General features: G+C 42.7%; 1 non-coding gene across 1 annotated transcript; it reads left to right on the top strand.

Annotated features, from left to right (window-relative positions):
- The first annotated feature begins 14,309 nt into the window (after positions 1–14,309).
- On the top strand, positions 14,310–14,416 carry LOC125593668. Its single transcript, XR_007329568.1, has one exon. It is a non-coding gene; the product is annotated as a small nucleolar RNA R71 (small nucleolar RNA).

The following is a 14,416-nucleotide window of genomic DNA, read 5'->3' as shown; positions in this document are numbered from 1 at the left end:
CGAGGGTGGTTAATACACATCATAGAATAAGGTCCTGATTCCCACAAAGTTAGGAGTGGCGCAGAGAAACTGAGCATCAGGGACGAAACAGATGTTGGTCACATCACTTAGCGAGGTGATGTTCGGTTGAGGCAGCTTGCACTAGAGGTTTCTCCCATCCTGACTGAGGAAACTGTAGGTGGTCTCGTCGCGGATAATCTGGCAGTTGATCAGGTAAGGAATATCAATGAACTCTGCTGTCTCATTGCACTAATAGATGCTGAGATCAAGCTCTAAGTGGCGGAAGAGAGGAGTTAGCAAACTCCCAGAACGGTCTTTCTTCAAAGAACCCTTAACCACTCTGGCTTTCTTGTCCACAAACATCTGAACAAGCACACAACCCGGACTGGTTGTCATCGGCGAAGTCTCCCAATGTCGGAGGATTTGAGCTCGTCCTCAACACCGGCACATAGCATCTGCAACTCCCCCCGTGTCACCTTTGACGTCTGGTCCTTTGAGAAAAGCAGATTGCTCAGGACCTTTGCAGTAATTCGCAGAACAGGGTTGCAGATGTGAGACTGACTGGCTGATCGGGATTTGAAATCCCCTGAAGTGATGAATTTCCAGAATGCTTGCTCTGGGATAAACTTCCTAGGGAAGGACGTCTGAGTGTGCTTCTCAGAGATCTCATAAATCTCAGTCAGCGTCTCCAAGCTGATGGAGTGCTTAACACCACTCGCTAAGAAAGTGAAGGAGGCCTCCTCAAAGATTGGGAAACCGGGCCTCTTGAAAGTTAGCTCCGCGGTGGCGAGGGCTTGCCTCACCAAATTAGGGTACAGCGGGTGAGTTCTGTGACAGAGATCAGCTATTCCCAACACTTGGAGAACCGCATGTAAATTCTCATGGAGGCCTAGGTCGCTTAAAGCCCCGGCGTCGACAAATCGTGTCGGGAAGATGTTGGTGTTGAGAAGGGTGTTGTAGCGGCGCGAGGCTTCCTTATCCCATCTTGTCTCTGAAGACTTAGGGATGTTCGAATCTGTGAGGGAGATCTCGGTTCCCACTTCTCGTGGCCATGGGTAAGTTGGGGGAACAGTATAATCCTCTGATTCACCCCGAGCGTATGGTGGCTTGATCCTAGATGCCGCCTTGGTTCGTCTGGGAGCCATCTGCAAAACAAAACCAAAGGAGAAGTTCTTAGTACCGTTCGATTGGGTTTTAATGGAAAAAGTTGGAAGCTTTTATGATTGCGAGTGCTCTTCCGGACTTTTCCATAACCCAATGTATAAAGAGCAAGCGGTTGATAATGGTAAACCAGATACAATCTCGTAGAAGACTAGGTACTTAGATCATCTTGCCAATCAACAGAAATCGATTTAATAGATCCTAAAATCTATATCCAAACAATCGATGCATATGCAATTGAAGAACATTGGCGCAAAGTTTATAACCTTCCATCTATCCTAATCGATTCAACCATTCTTATCTCAACTTCTATTAACCATCCTAGCAGCAAAAAGAGAGGTCGATTTTGATTTAGATAAACCCTAAAATCGATCTATTCAAGCGCAAAGAAGAGAAGAGAAAGAGGTTTTTAGGCCGAGAATCACAAAGTGATTTTGCCTCTTACCGTTCGAAAGGTGGTGTGAGAGTCCTGCAATCAAACAATTCGAAATCCAAGCAAGTAGAAACCGAAAATCGCAAGCCAAGTTGGAGAAGTTTGAAGAGTTTAGGTTTTAAAGAGAGGGAATCGAAGTGGAGAGGGAGGAGGCGGTTTTGGGGGAAATGGGGAAGATATGGGGTAAGGTCCCTTTTATAGGCCCCCACATCGTGGCCCACTTCCCACTTGCTAGGGTTTTTTTTTTCATTTAAAAAATTGTTACAAAAATAGCTAAAATTTGAAAAACTTTTTTTTTTTTTTTTGGTCCCGAGGAACTTACCTTAGCAGAGCAGCTGCTTCGAAAAATCGGAGACTGTTCTGGTTGAGTAACTCGGGGTTTTTGATTTTTTTTTCTATCCTGCAAATAAGTAAAAAGAAACACAAAAACGAAATCTAAAAGAATTATTTACACTCACCAGTGGGTTGCCTCCCACCAAACGTTTGGTGTAAGTCACTAGCTTGACTTGGTTTGCATATTAGGCTAAGGAAGGATCGCTTAGGGGAATTTCTTCACCCTCTGCGATTGTTGTCTCAGCAAGGTATGGCTTTATGCGTTGACCGTTGATAACAAATTCTTCCCCTTTGATGTTCAGCAACACAACAGCTCCGTGGGGGCGGACCTCTTTTAAGGTGAATGGTCCGGACCATCTAGATCGCAGCTTTCCAGGGAACAATCGTAACCTTGAGTTGAAAAGGAGAACCTGATTCTTAGGTTGAAAGTTGCGGCTGATGATCCTCTTGTCATGGTAGGCCTTAGTTCGCTCCTTGTAGATCTTAGAGCTTTCATAGGCGAGATGCCTAATTTCCTTCAGCTCGTGAATCTGCATGGATCGTCTCTCTGTCGCTAGTTTGATGTCGAAGTTGAGTAGCTTCACAGCCCAAGCTGCCTTATACTCCAACTCAACCGGCAGGTGACAAGCTTTACCGTACACCAGATTGTAGGGAGTGGTCCCGATAGGTGTTTTATAGGCTGTTCTGTAAGCCCAGAGAGCGTTGTCTAGTTTGAGCGACCAGTCCTTGCGACTCTTGTTAAATCTTTTCTGCAGGATGCTCTTGATTTCTCTGTTTGAAACTTCCACTTGTACACCACTAGTTTGAGGGTGATATGGCGTGGCTACCTTGTGTTTCACGCCGTTTTTTTTTAATAGACCTGCAAAGATCTTGTTGATGAAGTGACTACCCCCATCACTGATGACTACGCGTGGTACCCCAAATCTTGGAAAGATTATGGTTTTGAACATCTTAGTCACCACCTTTGCGTCGTTTGTGGGACTAGCTATTGCTTTCACCCACTTAGAAACGTAGTCAACTGCTACCAATATGTACTCGTTCTTGAAAGATGGTGGGAACGGTCCGATGAAGTTGATTCCCCAACAATCGAATACTTCAACTTCCAAGATGAAGTTCTGAGGCATCTCATTCCGTTTACTGATATTCCCTTGTCGCTGGCATGAGTCGCATCTAGAGAGGTAGGAATGGGCGTCTTGGAACATTGTTGGCCACCAAAAACCGGCTTGAAGGATCTTAGACACGGTTTTAAATGTCATAAAGTGCCCTGCATAAGAGGAACCATGACAGTGATAGAGGATTCCTGGAATCTCAGACTCAGATACACATCGTCGGAATATTCCATCCTTGCAACTTCGGTACAGGTAGGGTTCATCCCAATAGTAGTGTCTTGCTCCTCTTAGAAATTTCTGTTTATCATTGCCAGTGAATTTGACAGGTTCTTTCTCAGCAGCCAAATAGTTAGCGATCTCAGTAAACCATGGAAGACTGGGATATTGCTTTTTTTATTGCACAGACAAGGTATTCCAGAACGCTGGAGGAAACTGGATGGAGCGGTTGTTCTGCGACGCTTCCCAGACTGATCGAGTAGACGTGCTCGACTAGAAGGCTGTCATCAAGTGTTGTGTCTTCATCTATCTTCATTCTGGAGAGGTGATCTGCAACGCCATTCTCAATGCCCTTTTTTTCCTTGATTTCTAGGTCAAATTCTTGGAGCAGTAAGATCCATCGGAGTAGCCTTGGTTTCGCATCCTTCTTTGTCAGCAAATACCTCAATGCTGCATGATCCGTGTGCACTATCACCTTGGAGCCAACTATTATGTATTATTTTAGATTTTGATATTTGGATTTAGAGTTTATATTTGAGTTTAGGGTTTAGTAATTTGTGATTAGGATTTAGTATTTTTACCATATATTTAAATGTTTGTATCATTTTCTGAAACCATAATTTTAAATAATTGAGTTAATAACATAAATTTTCTTCTTGATATGGCGAAAGTGATCTCGCAATTGTTAATATATTAAATGTTTTTATTTAATTATTAGGAATGTCTTTAAAAATATCAAACATTCTCTAGTTTACAATGGCTCAGAAGTATATTCGGAGATGGTGCTTATCTTCCTATTTCTCATGTCCGTTCAACAACTCTTGCTACCACAGAGGGTATAATACCAGTTAGTGGTGTTCTTCTTGTTACTACTAAAAACGAATCCTCGCTCATGTTTTAAAATTTGTTAAACATGAATCATTGATTATTGATCAGTTCATGTGTTGGCAGACATGGTGGTAATAATTTTGGAGGAGAAGCTGATGACAAATGCTTAAACCAGTTAGTGGAAACGATGATCTCTGGAGTGAAGAAAGAAGAGCTTATGCCAAACCACAAACGAAATGGCTATGGTTTGTATGCTCATCAAACCGGTTTAAACCAGTAACTATAATTAATGCTTTTCGTCAATTGTAATTACGCATACCTACCAAAAGACAATCTTTTCATGTTAACAGGTTCAAATGAATTAGATAGGGTATATCCGATTTTATTAATTGTATTGGTCCAGAATTTGACCGGTTTAATTAACAATTAAAGTATGAATTGATTGTAATTTGTAAGTGGGTTTTGTGTGGCCGGTGTGGGTGATGTTACTTAAAATGTGTATGATTAATAAGGTATATAAAATGGCAATTATACCATTAATGAGGACTCTAGGCTTAGTTTAGATTCGAGTGGTAATTATTGTAATATTAGACACTCTTGATTATTTCTATGGTTATTTATGTAGCGTACTTCTGTTTTAATAGATTAGATACAAAACAAAAGATATCTAACTAGATACTTCGGAAACACATGCCTATTATTACAAAATGTATCAACAATTTTCTTAATAAAAATACACATGACACATTTGAACAATGGTTAACCAAACTAAAATACATATAATAAATTTTGGACCGAAGCTATGATACACTAAAATTGGATCTTTACTACTGTCAAGTTAACAGTGTAGTTGTAATATCTTTAGATTCAATTCCAGAGGACCAGTTCATATTTTATCTTTATGGGATCAAAATTTAGCAAAAACGAAGTGGGAATTTTTAATGAAGTAATAACTTAAATAACAAGTAACAAGATTATGTTGTTTTTAATTGATTAAAAGGCGCTAGTCTAGGGTTTCTTCTTCATGTAATGAAATCGCAAGCCAAGCAATTATTCAAGTCCAATTTATAACAAGTCTAAACTCGGATCACTCTGATTGAATCAATCCACTCTCGTGGTGTTGATTCCTTTGCGAGTCGGTCTTGATGCCTAAACTCTCGTGTGGATCAAGACACGATGGCAAGCCTTAGAGATCAAGTCCGATATATTCACAATACATCCTAATATCTACTCTCGCTGACTAGGGATGCAAGGTTCATTCAAATCGTGTCAAGTTATCAATTAACGGCTAGCTAAATTGATTAACCCTAATTCATGCACTAAGTGATCAGTTCAATGCAAGCAATAAGAACAGATATGAATGTAGACAATCTTAAGATGACTTATTTATGATTCAGCTAACGAATCCACACCCTAGAGCCCTAAACTAACTCGGTGACTACTCAGACATAACACAAGAACAGAGAAGCATGATTTATGAATAATACTGCATATAATAGATAGAAGAAATCAGAGGGTTCAGGATAATCTTCTCTATGAGATAGATGATGCCTTCTCCCTTACAAGTAGCAATCACTAAAATCAAAGCTCTCTCAGGTCTTTTCTTGTGTAAAAACTAAGGTAGGTCTAAAGTAATAAATATGAGACTATATATATAGGAGCCACATGCGGCTATAGGAAAGAAATAGGAAATCTAGGGCAAATCACGAAATATTTGGAAACTTCCTTTTTTATCTCTGTCGCTGGAGCATGCACTCAGGCTGCTCCGGTTGACTGTTCTGCGCGAAAAACTCCAAATCATACTTTTCTCTCTTCTTTTCCTCTAGCTGGTCCATTTCCCATCCACTGCAACTCTAGACCTGTTATGACTCGAAAAGGGACTAAAAAGACTCGATAAAACCTTGAAAACTATTAGTAAGACATACATATAATATGCCAAAAACACAATATATCAACTCTCCCAGAATTAGATCCTTGTTTGTCCTCAAACAAAATCAAGTACCAAGAACCGAGAGAAAGGTTTGAAAGTGTGGGAACTCGCCTATTCTCAGCAACCATACAATAACCACGAATCTCTGAACCATATAAGCAGTCTAGCTAAAACAACACATCCTTACCAAGAACCCCAGTGACTGCTGTTCAAAACGGCTCCATACTCTGTATCTCAGACCTGCCAAAGTTAAAACCTTCCAGACAAAACTCCTTATATTCAATTAAGAGTAGCGTGAGCTTCTCATCATAGGCATTAGATAGGGTAACGGTCTAGGTATGAAACATGCCTTTTTGTGTTTAAGTGGAGCTAATCAGTGTTTAGGGGTTACCAAATTTCGTAGAGGATGCAGGATATCGCGCAAAATTGCAAGAGATGATAGATCCATTGATGTCCACAGCCTCTACTCGTTTTTGCGTGTTCTTCTTTAGGAACAGTCGCTCTGATCTGCATGGTTCTCCTCTCTTCTCTTTATACTCCTTCTAATTTACCAATGGCGTTTGTCTTTTCTTAAGAATCTTCTCCTTCTTCATCACCTTATTCTGAAGTACATAAAGTTAAAAAAAAAATTTTAATTTTTTTTTCTTAATACATAGGTGATGGTGACGAAGCAGGAGGTAATAATTGTGATGGTGACATGCCACTGGAGTTCTTGACTTCACATTCATTTTTGTTTCTCTTCTTTTCTTAGTTAGATCATCGGCGGCGGAGCGGCTGCTCTATGTGCTTCCGCCTATTCTTCAGCAGAAAATTCTGTTGCATCAACGAGTGAGAGACTGTGTCGATCCTTTCCTCTCTGGCCCTTTTGTACATATCTGCACATAAGATACTAAATAACAAATGCATGAGGGCGGAACAAAGGATTTAGGGTTTTAAGGTGGGTACTAGCTAAAGATGAGCTAGCCACTCAGGATCAGCAAGATGGGTAAAAAGAATAAGAAGTCCTGAGTGTGGATCACGTTAAACCCTATTCTAACGCCCATAACAAGAAGAATTGCAGTCAAGATTAAGTTCAAGTTAGATGGAGTTAAGTCTTTCCAGAGTAACCTCGACAAGCTGAAAGCTTTTGGAGAACAAGATGAAGTAATGTCAGGGTGTTCTGGATCCACATGTGCGTCTGTCGCTTCTGCTAAGGTCACTGAATAAGATGAATTAGAGCACGAGGGTGGTTAATACACATCATAGAATAAGGTCCTGATTCCCACAAAGTTAGGAGTGGCGCAGAGAAACTGAGCATCAGGGACGAAACAGATGTTGGTCACATCACTTAGCGAGGTGATGTTCGGTTGAGGCAGCTTGCACTAGAGGTTTCTCCCATCCTGACTGAGGAAACTGTAGGTGGTCTCGTCGCGGATAATCTGGCAGTTGATCAGGTAAGGAATATCAATGAACTCTGCTGTCTCATTGCACTAATAGATGCTGAGATCAAGCTCTAAGTGGCGGAAGAGAGGAGTTAGCAAACTCCCAGAACGGTCTTTCTTCAAAGAACCCTTAACCACTCTGGCTTTCTTGTCCACAAACATCTGAACAAGCACACAACCCGGACTGGTTGTCATCGGCGAAGTCTCCCAATGTCGGAGGATTTGAGCTCGTCCTCAACACCGGCACATAGCATCTGCAACTCCCCCCGTGTCACCTTTGACGTCTGGTCCTTTGAGAAAAGCAGATTGCTCAGGACCTTTGCAGTAATTCGCAGAACAGGGTTGCAGATGTGAGACTGACTGGCTGATCGGGATTTGAAATCCCCTGAAGTGATGAATTTCCAGAATGCTTGCTCTGGGATAAACTTCCTAGGGAAGGACGTCTGAGTGTGCTTCTCAGAGATCTCATAAATCTCAGTCAGCGTCTCCAAGCTGATGGAGTGCTTAACACCACTCGCTAAGAAAGTGAAGGAGGCCTCCTCAAAGATTGGGAAACCGGGCCTCTTGAAAGTTAGCTCCGCGGTGGCGAGGGCTTGCCTCACCAAATTAGGGTACAGCGGGTGAGTTCTGTGACAGAGATCAGCTATTCCCAACACTTGGAGAACCGCATGTAAATTCTCATGGAGGCCTAGGTCGCTTAAAGCCCCGGCGTCGACAAATCGTGTCGGGAAGATGTTGGTGTTGAGAAGGGTGTTGTAGCGGCGCGAGGCTTCCTTATCCCATCTTGTCTCTGAAGACTTAGGGATGTTCGAATCTGTGAGGGAGATCTCGGTTCCCACTTCTCGTGGCCATGGGTAAGTTGGGGGAACAGTATAATCCTCTGATTCACCCCGAGCGTATGGTGGCTTGATCCTAGATGCCGCCTTGGTTCGTCTGGGAGCCATCTGCAAAACAAAACCAAAGGAGAAGTTCTTAGTACCGTTCGATTGGGTTTTAATGGAAAAAGTTGGAAGCTTTTATGATTGCGAGTGCTCTTCCGGACTTTTCCATAACCCAATGTATAAAGAGCAAGCGGTTGATAATGGTAAACCAGATACAATCTCGTAGAAGACTAGGTACTTAGATCATCTTGCCAATCAACAGAAATCGATTTAATAGATCCTAAAATCTATATCCAAACAATCGATGCATATGCAATTGAAGAACATTGGCGCAAAGTTTATAACCTTCCATCTATCCTAATCGATTCAACCATTCTTATCTCAACTTCTATTAACCATCCTAGCAGCAAAAAGAGAGGTCGATTTTGATTTAGATAAACCCTAAAATCGATCTATTCAAGCGCAAAGAAGAGAAGAGAAAGAGGTTTTTAGGCCGAGAATCACAAAGTGATTTCGCCTCTTACCGTTCGAAAGGTGGTGTGAGAGTCCTGCAATCAAACAATTCGAAATCCAAGCAAGTAGAAACCGAAAATCGCAAGCCAAGTTGGAGAAGTTTGAAGAGTTTAGGTTTTAAAGAGAGGGAATCGAAGTGGAGAGGGAGGAGGCGGTTTTGGGGGAAATGGGGAAGATATGGGGTAAGGTCCCTTTTATAGGCCCCCACATCGTGGCCCACTTCCCACTTGCTAGGGTTTTTTTTTTCATTAAAAAAATTGTTACAAAAATAGCTAAAATTTGAAAAACTTTTTTTTTTTTTTTTGGTCCCGAGGAACTTACCTTAGCAGAGCAGCTGCTTCGAAAAATCGGAGACTGTTCTGGTTGAGTAACTCGGGGTTTTTGATTTTTTTTTCTATCCTGCAAATAAGTAAAAAGAAACACAAAAACGAAATCTAAAAGAATTATTTACACTCACCAGTGGGTTGCCTCCCACCAAACGTTTGGTTTAAGTCACTAGCTTGACTTGGTTTGCATATTAGGCTAAGGAAGGATCGCTTAGGGGAATTTCTTCACCCTCTGCGATTGTTGTCTCAGCAAGGTATGGCTTTATGCGTTGACCGTTGATAACAAATTCTTCCCCTTTGATGTTCAGCAACACAACAGCTCCGTGGGGGCGGACCTCTTTTAAGGTGAATGGTCCGGACCATCTAGATCGCAGCTTTCCAGGGAACAATCGTAACCTTGAGTTGAAAAGGAGAACCTGATTCTTAGGTTGAAAGTTGCGGCTGATGATCCTCTTGTCATGGTAGGCCTTAGTTCGCTCCTTGTAGATCTTAGAGCTTTCATAGGCGAGATGCCTAATTTCCTTCAGCTCGTGAATCTGCATGGATCGTCTCTCTGTCGCTAGTTTGATGTCGAAGTTGAGTAGCTTCACAGCCCAAGCTGCCTTATACTCCAACTCAACCGGCAGGTGACAAGCTTTACCGTACACCAGATTGTAGGGAGTGGTCCCGATAGGTGTTTTATAGGCTGTTCTGTAAGCCCAGAGAGCGTTGTCTAGTTTGAGCGACCAGTCCTTGCGACTCTTGTTAAATCTTTTCTGCAGGATGCTCTTGATTTCTCTGTTTGAAACTTCCACTTGTACACCACTAGTTTGAGGGTGATATGGCGTGGCTACCTTGTGTTTCACGCCGTTTTTTTTTAATAGACCTGCAAAGATCTTGTTGATGAAGTGACTACCCCCATCACTGATGACTACGCGTGGTACCCCAAATCTTGGAAAGATTATGGTTTTGAACATCTTAGTCACCACCTTTGCGTCGTTTGTGGGACTAGCTATTGCTTTCACCCACTTAGAAACGTAGTCAACTGCTACCAATATGTACTCGTTCTTGAAAGATGGTGGGAACGGTCCCATGAAGTTGATTCCCCAACAATCGAATACTTCAACTTCCAAGATGAAGTTCTGAGGCATCTCATTCCGTTTACTGATATTCCCTTGTCGCTGGCATGAGTCGCATCTAGAGAGGTAGGAATGGGCGTCTTGGAACATTGTTGGCCACCAAAAACCGGCTTGAAGGATCTTAGACACGGTTTTAAATGTCATAAAGTGCCCTGCATAAGAGGAACCATGACAGTGATAGAGGATTCCTGGAATCTCAGACTCAGATACACATCGTCGGAATATTCCATCCTTGCAACTTCGGTACAGGTAGGGTTCATCCCAATAGTAGTGTCTTGCTCCTCTTAGAAATTTCTGTTTATCATTGCCAGTGAATTTGACAGGTTCTTTCTCAGCAGCCAAATAGTTAGCGATCTCAGTAAACCATGGAAGACTGGGATATTGCTTTTTTTATTGCACAGACAAGGTATTCCAGAACGCTGGAGGAAACTGGATGGAGCGGTTGTTCTGCGACGCTTCCCAGACTGATCGAGTAGACGTGCTCGACTAGAAGGCTGTCATCAAGTGTTGTGTCTTCATCTATCTTCATTCTGGAGAGGTGATCTGCAACGCCATTCTCAATGCCCTTTTTTTCCTTGATTTCTAAGTCAAATTCTTGGAGCAGTAAGATCCATCGGAGTAGCCTTGGTTTCGCATCCTTCTTTGTCAGCAAATACCTCAATGCTGCATGATCCGTGTGCACTATCACCTTGGAGCCAACTAGGTAGGATCTGAACATTTAAAAGGCGTAAACGATTGCTAGAAGTTCGTTTTTTGTAGTTGCATAGCGACATTGAGCTTCGTCTAGTGTCCTGCTCGTGTAATAGATCATGTGAAGCTTCTTATCCTTTCGTTGGCCTAGCACAGCTCCAACCGCAAAATCGCTTGCGTCTGTCATGATCTTGAAGGGGAGCTCCCAGTCTGGTGGTTGCACGATGGGCGCTCTGACTAGAGCTCCTTTGATCGTGTGGAAGGCTGACAAACAATCGTTATCGAACTCAAATCTTGTCTCCTTGCAGAGCAGGCGAGTGAGTGGTCTTGCGATTTGGAGAAGTCCTTGATGAATCTTCTGTAAAAGCCAGCGTGTCTGAGGAAACTCCTGATTCCTTTGACTGAGTTTGGAGGTTGTAAGCTCATCATCACTTTTATCTTTGCTTTGTCAACTTCGATCCATTTTTCTAAGACTCTGTGACCGAGAACTATCCCATCTCTCACCATGATGTGACACTTCTCCCAATTCAAAACGAGATGTTTTTCCTCACAACGCTGAAGGACCCTGCACAAGTTTGACAAACACACAGAAAAGGAGTTCCAATAGACGCTAAAATCGTCCATGAAAACTTCCATTATGTTCTCAATTAGGTCAGTGAAAATAGACATCATGCAATGCTGGAATGTCGCAGGAGCGTTGCACAAACCAAACGGCATTCTCCTGTAGGCAAAAGTGTCGTAAGAACACGTGAATGTCGTCTTCTCCTGATCGTCTGGGTGTATGGGAACCTGAAAGAAACCTGAATAACCATCTAAAAAGCAGTAATATGGGTGGTTAGCCAATCTCTCAAGCATTTGATCAATGAATGGAAGCGGGAAGTGATCCTTTTGTGTGGCCATATTTAGTTTTCGAAAATCAATACACATACGGTGTCCAGTTACTGTCCTAGTGGGTATCAATTCATTCTTTTCATTAGCAACCACAGTAATCCCACCTTTCTTAGGAACAACATGAACAAGACTAACCCACTTACTATCAGAAATCACATAAATTATACCAGCTTCTAGAAGTTTCATTATCTCTTTCTTGACAACATCTTTTAGATTTGGGTTTAACCGCATCTGATGTTCTACAAAAGTCATCGATTCATCTTCTAGGTGTATTCTATGCATGCATAAATCAGGTGAAATACCGGGAATATCATCTAACGGAGTTCAGAGTTCACAATGACAGGATATGTGGAATTATGTCCAAGAAACGCATACCTGAGTCCCGCTAGAAGGGACTTTAATTCGATCTTTGGAGCCTTGAGTTCGCTCCAGGAATCATCGAGCAGGCTGGTTGGTTTGGTCGGCTTTTTAGGAGCAGTTGCTTCTTCTGGTGAAATCTGATTGCTCATCTCCCCCAGACTTAGAAAAGCGACCGCCTTCTCAATGCTTCCACACGAGTCTAGCATCTTTTCGTACCCGTCAGCATCAACGTTGCATGTGTTCTGCTCAGACTCTACTCGTATCAGGGATACTTCCAAAGGATCATCTGCGAGTATTTCTTCGATCATCCCTTGTTGAGGGGTCAAGGCGGCGTTCTCTTCGCTAATTGTGAAGTTCTGACCATCTAGCATAGGTCGTTTGAGAAGCTCATCCATCTCGAACTTCATCACAATATCTCCCAGTTGGAGATCAATTCTCCCGTTGTGGACATCAATGATTGCACCAGCTGTGCATAGGAAAGGTCGACCCAGAATGAGAGGGTCTTTTGGTTCATCTTCGAGCTCTAGAACCACGAAGTCTGCCGGAACAGTGGTGTCACCAATTTGAACTTGCAGATCTTCGAGAACACCTACTGGTAACTTGACTGATCTGTCTGCGAACACCAAAGAAATCCTAGTTGGCTTGAAATTGGTTAGTCCCATGCGTTTTGCAACTGAGTAGGGCATGAGATTCACACTGGAACCCAGATCGCATAAAAAACAAGCGAAGACTGTTTTTCCAATCTGAACAGATATGACAAATTTTCCAGGATCTTCCAATTTCCTGACTGTTCTGTTTTGAAGGACTGCGCTGCATTCTTTTGAGACCATCATGATGTCGCTGTCTACAGAGGTCTTCCCAGAGATCAGTCATTTCACAAGACTGCGCATTGAAGGAATCATCTGAATAGCATCCATGAGAGAGAACATAACATTCAACTCATCTAGCATCTTCTTGCACTTCATCTCTTCGCAATCTTTGCGTGATTTCTTAGCAGGGACTGGGTAGGGAACTTTTGGAATGTAGACGCGAGTAGGAACAGGTTGATCTTGCGTCGTGGGAGCTACTGGTTCTGCGGCTGTTGGTTGTTCCGGTTCATGATCGTCGTCGTGGACATCCTCAAGCGGAGGTTGTTCTCCATCTTTTTGTTTTCCCTTCTCTTGAGCAGTGAGCTTCTTGGGGACATGATCTGATAGATGTATTCCACTTCTCAGCTCGACTGCGTTACAGTCCTTGGGATTCTTGTATGTTTTCCCTGGGAGTGTTCCATGTTGCCTTTTTATTGTCTCAACAGTTTGAGCAATCTGAACGTCCATCTGCCTTATGTGGCTTGCTACAAAATCGTATTTGGAATTCAATTCCGTGAACATGTTGTCCATCCGAGTGTCTATCTCGGTTGTAACCTGGTTCAGTGCTTTTCCTTGAATCTGTTGCCCCTGCAGAAGTTATTGCATCATTCCCTTCAGCTCATCTGGCGGACCGCTCGCGGTTGCAGGAGCAGCCTGCGGATTATTCTGCCTGTTCTGAAATTGATTATGAGCCTGGCTGAGGATGAACATCTTCCCATTCTGATTCTGATTCTGATTCTGAAGGTATGGCTTCTGATATCCAGTGTTTTGGAAATGATTTCCCTGAGATCTGTCATTACGGTTGTCTGGATTGGTTTTGTATGAGAACAAGTGCGGGTTGTTCCTTACATTAGGGTTTGGGTGGTAGTTTTTGAACTGCCAACCCTGCCCATTGACGTAGCTGACCTCTTGCTGATCTTCTTTTGATGTCTCGGTTTCTGCTGCAGCATATGTAGTACCTGGTTCCAGATTGTCTCTTCCATGACATAGATCTGATTATGATTGTTCTTGAGTAGCATATCGACCTTAGCGGCGAGGTCATCAATCTTCCTAGTGTCCATGCTGTTCACCTTCTTGGAACGGTCAGTCTCCTCGTTTTTGTTGGACGAACTAGCTGCCATGTTCTCTATTAGCGCGTGAGCTCCTTCTGTGGTTTGAGTCATGAAATCTCCATTGCTCGCTGCGTTTAGAGCATTGCGGAACTGCCATTCCACACCATCGTAGAAGATTCCTAGGACATGGTCATCGTCAAACCCGTGATGAGGACACTCTCTGAGGGTATCATTGAACCGTTCCCACGCTTCGTTGAAAGGTTCATTAGCGAGTTGCTTGAAGGAGGAGATCTTGTTCCTTAGGGC

This window comes from Brassica napus, chromosome C9 (genome assembly GCF_020379485.1).
Source record: "Brassica napus cultivar Da-Ae chromosome C9, Da-Ae, whole genome shotgun sequence".
In the NCBI taxonomy this organism is placed as follows: domain Eukaryota; kingdom Viridiplantae; phylum Streptophyta; class Magnoliopsida; order Brassicales; family Brassicaceae; genus Brassica; species Brassica napus.
This window is presented reverse-complemented; position numbering and strand designations above follow the sequence as displayed.